Source organism: Schistocerca serialis, chromosome 4 (assembly GCF_023864345.2).
Source record: "Schistocerca serialis cubense isolate TAMUIC-IGC-003099 chromosome 4, iqSchSeri2.2, whole genome shotgun sequence".
Taxonomy (NCBI): domain Eukaryota; kingdom Metazoa; phylum Arthropoda; class Insecta; order Orthoptera; family Acrididae; genus Schistocerca; species Schistocerca serialis.
Window position 1 is genome coordinate 755,136,985 of NC_064641.1, and position 14,644 is coordinate 755,151,628.

Sequence of the window (14,644 nt, forward strand, 5' to 3'; positions counted from 1 at the left end):
AAACGGAAGTAGGCAAAGCTGAAATTAAAGTCTTGGCAATTCCTGCTGTTTTATATGGGACAGAAATTTGGACGCTGAAAAAGAAAGATTTACGGCAACTAGAAGCATCAGAAATGAAATATCTAAGATCTGTGAAAGGTTAAGCTAGGGAAGACAAAATTAGAAACGAAGTAATAAGGAAAGAATGAGGAATTCCCGAAACGTAATCGAATACAAAGAAAAATGTAGAGGATACGTACTTCGTATGTCACCACAAAGACTTCCTTAACTACGAATGAATTATGAACCATGTGCAAGCGAAGTGTGGGAAGACCGAAGATAAGATGGTGAGACCGAAACGTCCCATAGGCCTAACCCTGGAGTGGCAGAAGAAGAAAAATAAATGTACTTTGCAGATACTAATGAAATAACCTTAGGTATGAAAGCAATCTTATCTTCAAAAACATAATAAGTGAATAACCGTCAAACGTCTAAGATAGAACATTCGTTTCGAAACGGATTCCTTCCATTAATGTGTAACGTCCAACTGGCTACGCCAGAACTTTCGTAACTACAGAGACAGCGTTTGTCACCGTGCAGCAAGTAAATCTCAGCTGGCTGTGCTGGCTTCTGCGCAACCAGTTACCGCTGGCGCCCCCACGTGCAGACGGAGATTACGTAAATTGCGAGACGGAGGCTGTTCTGTGGCATTGCCCTGACCGGCCGCCACGAGCCAGTGGCTTTGCGTCACGGCCAAGGTAACCAGCGGAAAGGCAGCAGATGCCTCGCTAACACAGAGCCCAAGCGGAACTGCTCAAGGGCATGCCAGAGAAAACTCTGACGCGCCATTGAAATGGAAGGAAGAAACTGGAAACGCTGTTCCTTATATGTGGTCCTGGTTTTTGATACTTAAACGATCTGCTTCCACGTGGAAGTTTTTCATAATGAGAAACATAGGCGGTGTTGGACAGGTTTTACGTGCTTACGAGGGCTGTCCAGAAAGTAAGTTACGATCGTCCGCGAAATGGAAAAGACTATGAAAATCCGATAAAGCTTTGCAAAGATGTGTTGAGCAGTGTCTCTAGTATGACTCTAGGTAGAATTATGCCACTCTTTTCATTCCTGAGCTCTTAGTGAGCGCGTAAAGATGTTATAGAAAATAGTGTCTCCCGCCAAGTACGAGGGCCTGGTGAGAATTTTCCCCTGAAGCTATGCAACCAACATTACATAACTGTCGTGCGGTTTCTTCTTCAAGACAATTCTCAGCCTCATTCTGCAGGGGCAATGAAGGTATTCCCGCATCGTTTCAATTGGAAATGTTTGGTTACCCACAATACAGCCCGTAATTGTCTCCCACTGAGTTTCATCTCTGCTCAAACGAACCGCTGGCTATGAAGACAACATTTTGGCACAGACAACGAGGTTTAGGTCAGCGTAGAGAATTCGCGGAAAGCACTGGCGGCTGCCTTCTATGATGGGGGTATTGTAAAGTTGGTACAACGCTACGACGAATGTCTGAGTCAGAACGGCGACTATGTAGAGAAGTAGCTGAAAGGTGTAGCTAACTGTTACAAATGAAACATTTCTGATTTTCACTGTGATTTTCATTTCGCGATCAATCGTAACTTACTTTCTAGACAGCCCTCGTAAGATACTCCATCATAGGGTTACACAGATGTCACTATTCTTTATTTCGATCAGTTTCAAGGTCGTCTTCTTCTTAAATGGGGTCTATCGTAATTAATGTTAAAAACTAAAAAGAGTAAAAGTACAGTATAAGGTAATATAAGGAAAAATGTTCCAGTTAACAGGCCGCTTGCGACATGATTGCAGATGTCTGGTTATGTGCTGCCACTTGCTTCCTTGTGAAATATTGCACTACGTAGTTAATTTTGTATCCCGCCTGGAAGGCGGCGCGTGGGTCTGCTCCTGAAAAATGAAAGGTAGGCCGAATGACGAAGGCGAGTAGTTGCAGGAGAGGTAAAGCACTTCGGTACTGCGTGAAAAATTATATTTGTTTACTATAGGCAAAAACAAGTTAATAAATGGTTACATAACTTTTCAGCGCATGAGCACGTAGGTGCGAAACCGTATTCCCGTCGTAAGTAGTACATAGTCTCAATAGCAACGCAACACCCTCTAATGTTGATGTTTCCAGGCAGTCTGCTCTTGATCAAAATGGGCTGAATCTGGAGCGGAGCTCGTAGATCTGGACAGCGCCGACTAGAAGGCGCTGTCGTCGGTGTCGGTGTCGTAGTACCAACCTACGAAATTGCACCTACGCCGTGACATCGTAGCTATCGATACCACAGTTACTACTCTCCAAGACAAAAAAAAAAAGGATGCACCACGAAGGAATTATCCGAATGGGACGGAAAATAGCAGATGGGATGTACATATACGGACAAACAAATGATTAAAGTTACAAAAAATTCAATGTACTCAGGCCCTTATGTAAGCAGTTATTCGGCTTGGCACTGACTGATACAGTTGTTAGATGTCCTCCTGTAGGATAGCGCACCAAATTCTGTACAATTGGCGCGTTAGATCGTCAAAACCGCGAGCTAGTTGGAGGGCCCTGCCTATAATGCTCCTAACTTTCTCAGTTGTGAAGAGAACCGGCGACCTTGCTGGCCCAAGATAGCTTGCCATGAAGGGCAACGAAACGGGGCGTAGAACATCGTCGACTTACTACTGTGCTGTATGGACGCTCAGGCTGACGACCAAATGGATCCTGCAAGGAAAAGAAATTGTGCTCCAGACCATCTCTCCTGGTTGTTAGGCTATACGGCGGGGGACAGTCAGGTTGGTATCCCAGACTCATCTTCGCTGTTGCCCATTCGCACACGCTGAGAGTTCCCATTGTTCGTCTTCGTGCTTGTGAAACCCTACCTTGGCCATCAACATCACCAGATCTCTGCCCAATTGAGAACGTTTGGAGCATTTTTGACGATCTAAAGCACCAATTGGACAGAACTTGCCATGATATCCTTCAGGGCGACATCCAACAACTCTGTCAGTGCCAGGCCGAATAACTGATTGCCTAAGGGCCACAGGTAGACGAATGCGTTATTGACTTTTTCAGTTTGTGAAGCTCTTTCTCTTGAACAAATCATTCGACTTTCCTGAAACTGTAATCATTTGTTTGTCTGTACATGTGCATTATGTCTGTCAATTTTCGTTTCATTCGGATTATTCCTTCGTGGAAAGTCGCTTCTTTGTCTTAGAGAGTACAAATGTATTTTAAATGTCAGCTTTACTATTAAGTTTTCATATGTTGTTGTTGTTGTGGTCTTCAGTCCAGAGACTGTTTTGATGCGGCTCTCCATACTACTCTATCCTGTGCAAGCCTCTTCATCTCCCAGTACCTACTGCAACCGACATCCTTCTGAATCTGTTTAATGTATTCATCTCTTGGTCTCCCTCTACGAGTTTTACCCTCCACGCTGCCCTCCAATACTAAATTAGTGATCCCTTGATGCCTCCGAACATGTCCTACCAACCGATCCCTTCTTCTTGTCAAGTTGTCCCACAAACTCCTCTTCTCCCCAGTCCTATTCAATACCTCCTCATTAGTTATGTGATCTATCCATCTAATCTTCAACATTCTTCTGTAGCACCACATTTCGAAAGCTTCTATTCTCTTCTGGTCCAAACTGTTTATCGTCCATGTTTCACTTCTGTACATGGCTACACTCCATACAAATACTTTCAGAAATAACTTCCTTACACCCAAATCTATACTCGACGTTAAAAATTTCTCTTCCTCAGAAACGCTTTCCTTGACATTGCCAGTCTACATTTTATATCCTCCCTACTTCGACCATCATTAGTTATTTTTCTCCCGAAATAGCAAAACTCATTTACTGCTTTAAGTGTCTCATTTCCTAGCATAATCTGATTCCCTCAGCATCATCCGAATTAATTTGACTACATTCCATTATCCTCATTTTGCTTTTGTTGATGTTCATCTTATACCCTCCTTTCAAGACACTGTCCATTCCATTCAGCTGCTCTTCCAGGTCCTTTGCTGTCTCTGACAGAACTACAATGTCATCGGCAAACCTCAAAGTTTTTATGTCTTCTCCATGGAATTTAATTCCTACTCTGAATTTTTCTTCTGTTTCCTTTACTGCTTGCTCAATGTACAGATTGAATAACATCGGGGATAGGCTACAACCCTGCCTCACTCCCTTCCCAACCACTGCTTCCCTTTCGTGCCCCTCGATTCTTATAACTGCCATCTGGTTTCTGTACAAATTGTAAATAGCCTTTCGCTCCCTGTATTTTACCCCTGCTACCTCAAGAATTTGAAAGACAGTATTCCAGTCAACATTGTCAAAAACTTTCTCTGAGACTACAAATGCTAGAAACGTAGGTTTCGCTTTCCTTAATCTATCTTCTGGGAGTGTGGAGCACGACTGATGGGGTACTGGAACAATTTGCTGCTTATGTAAGACGACATATCATTCACCAATATAGTCCTACATGGATCGTTTGAACAGATCCTGTACCTTATCCTCAAAGATCATCTTCGTCGATTTTCAGGATTTTTCTGCATAGGGTCATCTGAAAAGTGAAATGTACAGTACTTCCTGCTGATCCGGTTGAAGAACTGGAGTAGCTGTCTTTTCAATATTTACGAGACGATCAGGGTCTTTGAGAGGATCTGTAACTCACTGTAGAGGCAAGTGGAACATTTGAAACGTCCCCCTTTTGAACATTTATACATGACTGTGCTTAACCTGACATACAATATTTTTAGCGCAACGCAATCTGACTTTCAAAAATCCCTGCAAAAGAATGGCCCTGAGTAACATTAAACTATACCTTTCAGAAATCACTTACCTCACAAAAATCTTGGTTACTCGAACTACTGCAATACAGCGAGCGCCACTACTGCCAGCTAAATAAAAGATTCAAACTACGGAAGGCACTAACTACTGATAGGGATAGTTAGCAAATGAAAGATATTAATAGAGAACAATCAATGTATTTACCTTAATATCATCATATATCTAGCAGTTCATGACAAATTACAAAACTCCGCCATCTCTCTCGCCACATCCACCACTGCTGGCGGCTCACCTCCAACTGCGCAATGCTACGCGCTGTTCACATCCAGCTGCCGCTGCCCAACACTACAATGGCAGACAACAATGCAAACCAGCCACAGACTGCACACAGCACAGCCAGTGATTCTCACACAGACCGCTACGTAACGTTGCCAATAACAAAACAGCCTACTTACATAGCCCCCATGCTCCCCACAAAAAATTTTACAAATTGTTTTGGGCGGTGGCCAATAATGATTTGATAAAATTTTTCGTAATTACAATAACAAAGATATCAAATGCACACACTTATTGATACAATGTTGGTCAAAAGCTAAAATTTTCTCACAGTCCATAAAGACAGTCCTGATCGTTTATTACAGTAAAATAGGAGTGTTTTTCTCAAAGTCTGAGCAGTAAAAGAAAATGCACACGGAAGTAGTGGATTTCCACACAGTCTTGAAGAAGTAGTGTTGTCCTTCAAACGGAAAGACAGTACTGACTCTTGACATGCAGACAGGTATTGGTCCACAACAGAGCAAACCTACAGCAGAGTCAGTCGAAATTTTGAAGAGTATTGGTAGGTAGGTCATCACAGAGCAGACCCACTGTAGTCCTGGTAGAGATTACAGTATTGGTGGGCCACCAGAGGTGCAGACCCACTGCAGTCCTTGTAGAAATAATGGTACTGGTGAGTCAGCAAAGGTGTAGACCCACTGTAGTCCTTGTAGAAATAATGCTATTGGTGGGTCATCAAAGATGCAGACCCACTGTAGTCCTTGTAGAGACGGCCAGCAGCCATCTGTTGCGACTGTGCAGGTGAACATTCACCATCGAAGAGTCTTGCGGAGAATATAGCAAGTCCATAAACCACCACCTGTGCACTCACAAAGTTTTTCTTTAATTGTCCTTAGAACCAGCAATGCTGTTATCCAGTCCCTTGCTGAATTATTAACACACGTGCAAACACTGACAGTCTCTACTTCTCACATATTGTCCATATACTATGACCAACAGAAACGTGTGCAGTGAAATGTAACTTAATTTGAAGAACTGGTGTCTATACAATTATAAATTTACAACATGAAAATACAATTACAAAGGTACAAAATACATCATTAAAGAACATAATAGTACAGATAACATTTGTAGTAATATGGGCTTTACAAAAGAATCGAAATGACATATACATCAGTGTTACAGGAATTATGACATGAGTATATACATAAAAGATCAGAATAACTTTCGAAACATCAACTTCACACATGAGCATTGAAACAAAACAGAATAAATAATGTCTAAACACCTTTATGAAGAAAATAACATAGTATTTGAAAAAATTCTACAACATAAATCTTATTAGCTAAACATATAAAGACAGGAAAAACACAAATACACAAGGGAACACAAACACATAGTGGGATAACACAAGGAAAGGACAGGGTTTCTTTAACTGCAGTATTTTGCAAACAAAACTTTTTTTACTTCTCGGAGATCTCCCTTCATTCGTCATTATCCCAAAAAGTCCTATCTATACCTGCTTTCTGTATTCTATTCATATTTCTTTCAAAATAATTATTTCTCAGTTTACAATACTCATTTTGGCCCAAATCTTTTTCATATAACTTCTCAATGCATTTTTTCCCTATTGTCCATAGTCAGTTTCTTATATAGTCTACCCCCTCTTAAGCTAACTTAAATCTACTGAGCTCAGATGCTAAACTAATGGATGAGGCAATGCAGCAGCACAAAACAATTAACGCAAACAGCAATGAAAAAAATGGAAATTTGCAAAGCAAGCTACAGTAAATCTAAATTACCAAGCAATTCAACATTACAACTAATATGAGGCAATGCGCAGCAAACAAGAAAAATAAATCTGGCTTAGCAGAGTAACACAAATTGAAATTCAGTAGCACTCTGCCTGGCAACCAACAACAGAAAATGAAATAACTTATACCTAAACATGACAAAGCTCAAGCAGAAAAAATAGTACACTAAAAATGGCCATGTCTAATACCTATGTCACATCTTAATACTAGAGTGATGCATCACAATTTATTCTACAAAAGAAATTACCAAGTACTTGAAAAGAAAATTATGAATGCAGTTCCTGTGAAGGTAAATGTCGTTTTGTGCTCCCTCATTTTTTTGAAAAAAATTATTATTTACTCGATCTGTAGACAGAAAATATTTATATTAGTACATCTATAAAATTTTATTTTAACCAATGCTGCAGTGCAACTAGAAACTAGATATTAAAAAAAATAGGCAAAGCAAGGCGTCAAATGTCATTCACTAGCCATATGGCATTTCATACTGCAGTAAACAATATTTCAACTAGCAAGACAATGGATGTAAAATGTTTCTCATCATTTCACTAAGCAATTTAGTAAATATCATAAATTAAGAGCTCTACAGTGTAATCATATGTTATCAAGTTCGACCGTGTCGTTTTTCCGATGCTTTCTACAAAGGAACGTCAATAGCGAGGCTAATGCCCCCCCCTTTTTTTTTCACCTATGCCTCTGGAAGACACACGCTAATGGCTTTTTTCAAGGCGGCTGTCGCCCAGCTGGGTGCCCACAACGCATTAGGTGCAGGTGGTCACTTAACTTTCTTACCGAAATATTTACGACACCAGTTTCCGCTACAGTGACAGTCTCATATAAAAATATTTCACAGGTCGAGAATTTGCGTTCAAATGTGTAGAAACAAAATCCTATGAATATAACAGTGTTCAAAAAGTTTTCGTCGGCATTGTGATACATTCACGCATTTACACACATTTCATAACTCTTAAAGTACGATTCTTGGTTTCCAACATCCTTCTCCACAAATCAGAGTCCCTAACCACTACTCATTATTCCTTACCTTATTACACATATACATATTCGTCGACACGTCAATCTTGCGACGACACTTCAATATTTCATCGTAATAAATACATATCATAATCAAAATCCTCATATACGGTAGCATCATCTTATTGATCATAAACATACCTCAACAGCATAATATACATTGTCGTCGTAAAAATAACATTGTAACACCTCAGTCAAATCTCAAAATCGTCATAGCTTTCTGCAATAATTTCAAAACCTAAAAAGAATTCTATGCTCATTTCAATAGTGTCATCTACTTCAAACGTACTTTAAAATTATGATCCCATACCAAATACATCATTCAAAGCTCTCATAGTATCACAATGGTTCTGAAAAAATATGAACAGTTTACAAAGTACAGACAAAATACAGTTTCATAAGTGTGAAGTTATCCAACGGTCTAATTACGTAAACATCTGTCACTGCCGTAGTAAAGAAGTTTGTCTCTCTCAGTTAAATGATCAGATAGCTGTGTAATTATGTGTTAGAGAAATATGGTACCGATGTGTAAAGTTGTATAAGCAAATACCATAATAGCTAGGGCTCCTTGTGCTTGCCAAACACATGGTACACAAAGTGAGCGTGTACCCCCCAGAGGATTAATGTAATTATACCCTCAGGTGTTACAGATTACAGCAATGGAATGAAATATATCACGGAAAACCCTTGTATCATTGTACTTCAAATATCTTAAAAAAATGCATGTTTTATGTGCGAAATTAATCACTCAAATACGTGTCCTGTAGCGCTAAATGTGCGACTTGCTGTAAGATAATCTCTGTGGAAGTGTCGTAGTTATCGTCCTCCGAAAGCTAAGTTCTGCAGAAGCCAATGTACTTACCTCATGATAAACAAAAGTGAAATGCTTTGCGTATAGATATCTTAGTTATTACGCTTATTACCGTGATGAAGAAAGTACTGTGCTGTAACGTATTGTTGTGCTACGGAAAAGGCAGTCTCATTGTAGCTATACCACAAAAGTTACTACTAAAACATGTTTTACTTGCCAGAATAAAACAGAAAACTGTGCAGATATAAAACAGAAACACTGCAAAAGCAACATTGTAAATTGTCACTAATTAGTATCGTCGTGATAAAATCGTATAGCTGTCACATAAACTAACCACTGTGTCATCTGGTATCTCACAGAAAGTACTTTAATTCAGAATGTATTTTCAAGTAAACCAAAATGTTGCATTAAAATCTCATTACCAGTACTGGTAAATGTTCTAATTATGTGAGCCTTATAGTCGTTACATAATCGTGCAACTAACAAGCAAGAATGTACACACACAATAACACTGTGACGTCTGTTCACTATAACAATGCATTCGTAATTTCTGTTTAAAAATGTTCCCTAGGTTCTAGACTGGATATTTAACTGCAAACATTGTTGCATGTTAACAGTTTCTTAAGTCTGACAAAGCATACTAGAAATGTGAAGTGAAAAGTTTTATGGCAAAGACAAAGCAGATTATCTTTCAATAAACGGTTTTACATGTGAAATGTGGTGTAAACCTTTACTCTTCCTAGTGCACAGAGTTTCAACTTCAAAGCAATTATCATGTTGTATACATCGGTAAAGAATGCTAAAATTTTTCTCAAGGCTAGCATCTTATGTTATTTTTCTCGGAGCCAGCGGGCGCACGTGGCTGCCTGCTGTGCGAGTCATTGTCTCTCTCTTCGTTGGCGCGCGCCGTTATTGGGATTTGGAGACCTAACTTCTACAAATTCACCGTGACGAGAGGGCCCTGCCCTGTTTAAATCCCGCCAGTTCTGATGCAGTTCAGGTCTGTCGTTACGATCATATCGTCTGTCGTCATGTCGGTAGATTCCATAGTTTCTTTCTTGTCGGTCACGTGGTGGAGAATTTCTCCCTGAGTGGTAACTGCGCGCTGGACCATTGCGTCTAAAGTTATTCTGTCTCACGTAATAATAATTATTTTGGTTCCCATATTGTCTGTTTCTCTGATTGTCTCTGTGATAGTCATTACCGCGGAGAGGTGATCTTTCCTGTAATTATTACTACTCTGCCAACGGTTGTCATATGGGTGGTGTCTGTTTCGGTCACGATTTACATTGAAAGAATAGCCTTGTCGTATATTATTTCTGTCATCGCGGAATTGTGACGGATGTGATCTGTAATTGTTGTGCTCCTGTTTCCGTGTTCCCCGATTGTCAGTGTCAATTTCCAGTTCTTGTAACAGTCCCTGAAAAGCCTCAATGTCTTCTTTGCAACGTCCTGCTAAAATAATATGTCGTAAATGTTCAGGTAATTTGATTAAGCAAATGCGGATGAGTTCTGAGGGGCTGTATGGGTTTGACAGGTACTGATTCTTGTGCAACATGTCTTCAAAATATTTCACAAGACTGGAAAATTCAGATTGTTCGAAATGTTTCATCATTATGATGCCATGTTTTACTCGGTCTTGTGTAGCTTGAGACCAATATGCTGAGAGGAAGGCATGGTAAAATTCTCCTTCACTGTGGCAATCGTGAATGACCAATGTTATTCTTACAGCTGGTTCATTCTCTAAGTAGCCACACATAAATTCTAATCTGTGTTCTAACGACCAGTTGGGAGGAAAACAATGAGAGAATTGATGAAGCCACGCTTGTGGATGAATGTCGTTGCCAGAATTCTTAAATGTTTTGAATTTACGTGTAGTAATGAACAGCTTATAGTCAAAATCATCGTGTCGGCGAGTCGCATATCGGTCATTGTTACGTCGTGTCGGCGGTTCAATCTCAAAATTCGGTGCACATTGCCAATTTCTTTCATAATTTCCGAAATGTCCTGTGTTGTTATTTTGTGGTTGTTCCGTATTTCTATGTCCCTCTTCCCGTACTGGAGCGCGAGTGTCCTGTGAAATATGTAATTCTTGTATTACCTGCGTCAACTGATCTTGTACTTCCCGAATTTCTATTTGGTGTTGCGTATTAATTTGATTCTGATTTTGTTTGAATTTCCTAATTTGTTCACACTCTTCTGTGTCATTAAAGACTACCGGTTTTGTGTCATTCAGATTATCATCTACCTTCGTAGATAAATTAGTGAACTGATGCGAAAGTTCGGCTACCTTCTCCGATAGTGTACTTATTTCCTCAGTGTGTTTTTCTGAACCAAGTTTCAGAGTATCCATTTGTGTTGAAATCGAATCTACTGTGTCCTTCAAGTTTTCCTGAGTTTTTGCAAGTTGTGTAACCGAATCGGTAGATGCAACTGAGTCAATTTTAGCCCACAAGGTCTCATGATTTTCATGAACAATGGTTTGCAGTTCTTTTATGGCTGCTTCGTGATTCTGTAATGCATTTTCATGCCGCGAAAAAATAGCTTGAAAATGCTCACAAATTTGTGTTTTTACGTCATTACAGACTTTTTGGCATTTCGATTCAATGTTATGTAACTCAGTAGTTAAGTCTTCATGTGTTTGTTCAAGAGTTTGTTCCAATGAGTCTAACTTTTTGAGATTCTGTTCCACTGTGTCTAACTTTTTGAGATTTTGTTCCATTGTGTCTAACTGTTGCTGTGTTTGTCTCTGGTGTTGTTCCATTGTGTCTAACTTTTCAAGCTTTTGTCCCATTTGTTGCATTAATTGTAATAACAATGCACTGGTGTCTGAAACATGTTCCTCAGTGCTTTTCGGCAGTGAATTTGCACCGGCAACATTCACATTTTGACAAGCGGAAAATGTGTCTTGACTCATTTGAAAAAACGGTGAGGACGCAAAACCTGAATCTACAGTATTTGCAAAATTGTGTCCTGTCATTTCGGATTCCTGAGGCGAGCTGTTGCTGAGCGATCGATCGATAATGCTTCCCTGTTCACTACCTGTTTCACTGTCTACGCCATTGTTTGCAGCCTGCTGCATTTCCCTATGCACAGTTACCAAATTACTACTTTGCACGTCTGTTAATTCATTACACAGTGGTGCTGGCAAGCTACGCTCGTCGTCACTATTATTTGTCAGTTTACTTTGGAGCCTAGTGTTACGTTTTTCACACGCCATTATTGTCACAATATTTCACATGATAACACAGAAAAGCACAATTTGAAGAGCAAAAATAAGAGAACACATTAACATAGCACTGAAAATAATATCTAGTTAATTGCAGCTGCGAAATACTAGGTGCAAATCTACATGCATGCCACAACTGTGTACAACAATGAAAAACTACAACTACAAAGGAGATTCTCTCTACAATTACGCACTAGCAATAAACAATAGCTACACTAATTACACAAACTACAAGAAAAAATCAGAAGATTCCAGTGAGGTATCCTGGCAGGGTCGCCATATGAAACGTCCCCTTTTGAACAATTATACATGACTGTGCTTAACCTGACATACAATATTTTTAGCGCAACGCAATCTGACTTTCAAAAATCCCTGCAAAAGAATGGCCCTGAGTAACATTAAACTATACCTTTCAGAAATCACTTACCTCACAAAAATCTTGGTTACTCGAACTACTGCAATACAGTGAGCACCACTACTGCCAGCTAAATAAAAGATTCAAACAACGGAAGGCACTAACTACTGATAGGGATAGTTAGCAAATGAAAGATATTAATAGAGAACAAACAGTGTATTTACCTTAGTATCATCTAGCAGTTCATGACAAATTACAAAACTCCGCCATCTCTCTCCCCACATCCACCACTGCTGGCGGCTCACCTCCAACTGCGCAATGCTACGCGCTGTTCACATCCAGCTGCCGCTGCCCAACACTACAATGGCAGACAACAATGCAAACCAGCCACAGACTGCACACAGCACAGCCAGTGAGTCTCACACAGACCGCTATGTAACGTTGCCAATAACAAAACATAAACAGCCTACTTACACATTGAAGCCAAATACGAGGACAACGCGTGGAGCGCTTTCCTCAGTTGTAAGTGTACACTAAACGTAAAATGTAATGTAGTGAAGTAGTATTCTATTTCTTGTTGAGGTAAGTCATGGGTGAAATTTCAGCCATATTACATGGTACTTAGTCGAAAAGTTTAGTCACATTTGTCTTAACATTTTTTTCTGTGCCCGCCTGTTCATGTCAGAGTAGGTCTTAGCAGCTAATATACTAAGCCAATATTTCACATTAATGCCAATTGTGGCTCATATCAGCACCTTTGCTGCAATCACCTCGCAAATTATCTGAAATGTAAATAGTGATCAATTTGTTTTGGTAATGTGTACGAATAACGTACAAATTTAAAGTGAATGCGCTACACCGTTGCACTACGCAGTGCAAAGGCAAAGGGTAAGGCGCTTGAATCGACAAAATTTCCAACACTTGTCGTCGCTTTAAATCTACATTATTGGCTTTGCTAATCCGATCGATACATGTGTGGTGTGGTAAAATTTTGGCGCACGTTGCGGCGGTACACGCTTTCGTGACGCAACCCAAGTATATTTCCAGACCACGTAACCTATTTCCCATGCTCTCCGCTTCGGTGTGTTATGCAATGACCACATTTCCATGACCCTTAAAACGCACGTTCGCCCTTTGTTTTTCCTTTCTGATATAGCTCACTGTAATGTATAGAGTGCAGCAGATACGTCTTTGCTAGTTGTAGATCTGGTGCGTATACCCGAGGTCGCATGCGCTTTCTGAAATTGTCACCTTTCTCCGTAGCCAGTGCCGACGGTACACCATATCTCGACAAATCGTGCAAAATCTGTTCTGTTAAAGTAGCGTCGTATGTACGGAAGGAAGCGTAATATGTCCGTTACTGTTAACGATGCATGCATTCTAAAACAAAAGAAAAAAGAAACGCACCACGAAGGAATCATCCGAATGCGACGGAAATCCGTAGATGTGATGTACGTGTACAAACAATTGATAACAATTTCAGAAAAAATAGATGAATTACACTCCTGGAAATTGAAATAAGAACACCGTGAATTCATTGTCCCAGGAAGGGGAAACTTTGACACATTCCTGGGGTCAGATACATCACATGATCACACTGACAGAACCACAGGCACATAGACACAGGCAACAGAGCATGCACAATGTCGGCACTAGTACAGTGTATATCCACCTTTCGCAGCAATGCAGGCTGCTATTCTCCCATGGAGACGATCGTAGAGATGCTGCATGTAGTCCTGTGGAACGGCTTGCCATGCCATTTCCACCTGGCGCCTCAGTTGGACCAGCGTTCGTGCTGGACGTGCAGACCGCGTGAGACGACGCTTCATCCAGTCCCAAACATGCTCAATGGGGGACAGATCCGGAGATCTTGCTGGCCAGGGTAGTTGACTTACACCTTCTAGAGCACGTTGGGTGGCATGGGATACATGCGGACGTGCATTGTCCTGTTGGAACAGCAAGTTCCCTTGCCGGTCTAGGAATGGTAGAACGATGGGTTCGATGACGGTTTGGATGTACCGTGCACTATTCAGTGTCCCCTCGACGATCACCAGTGGTGTACGGCCAATGTAGGAGATCGCTCCCCACACCATGATGCCGGGTGTTGGCCCTGTGTGCCTCGGTCGTATGCAGTCCTGATTGTGGCGCTCACCTGCACGGCGCCAAACACGCATACGACCATCATTGGCACCAAGGCAGAAGCGACTCTCATCGCTGAAGACGACACGTCTCCATTCGTCCCTCCATTCACGCCTGTCGCGACACCACTGGAGGCGGGCTGCATGATGTTGGGGCGTGAGCGGAAGACGGCCTAACGGTGTGCGGGACCGTAGCCCAGCTTCATGGAGACGG

The 14,644-nt window shown here is 40.9% G+C and overlaps 1 protein-coding gene across 1 annotated transcript in view; it reads left to right on the plus strand.

Moving 5' to 3' along the window:
• Positions 1-14,644, plus strand: part of LOC126473297 (retinol dehydrogenase 14) — a 115,304-nt gene that overhangs the window by 32,677 nt on the left and 67,983 nt on the right. The window lies entirely within an intron of this gene.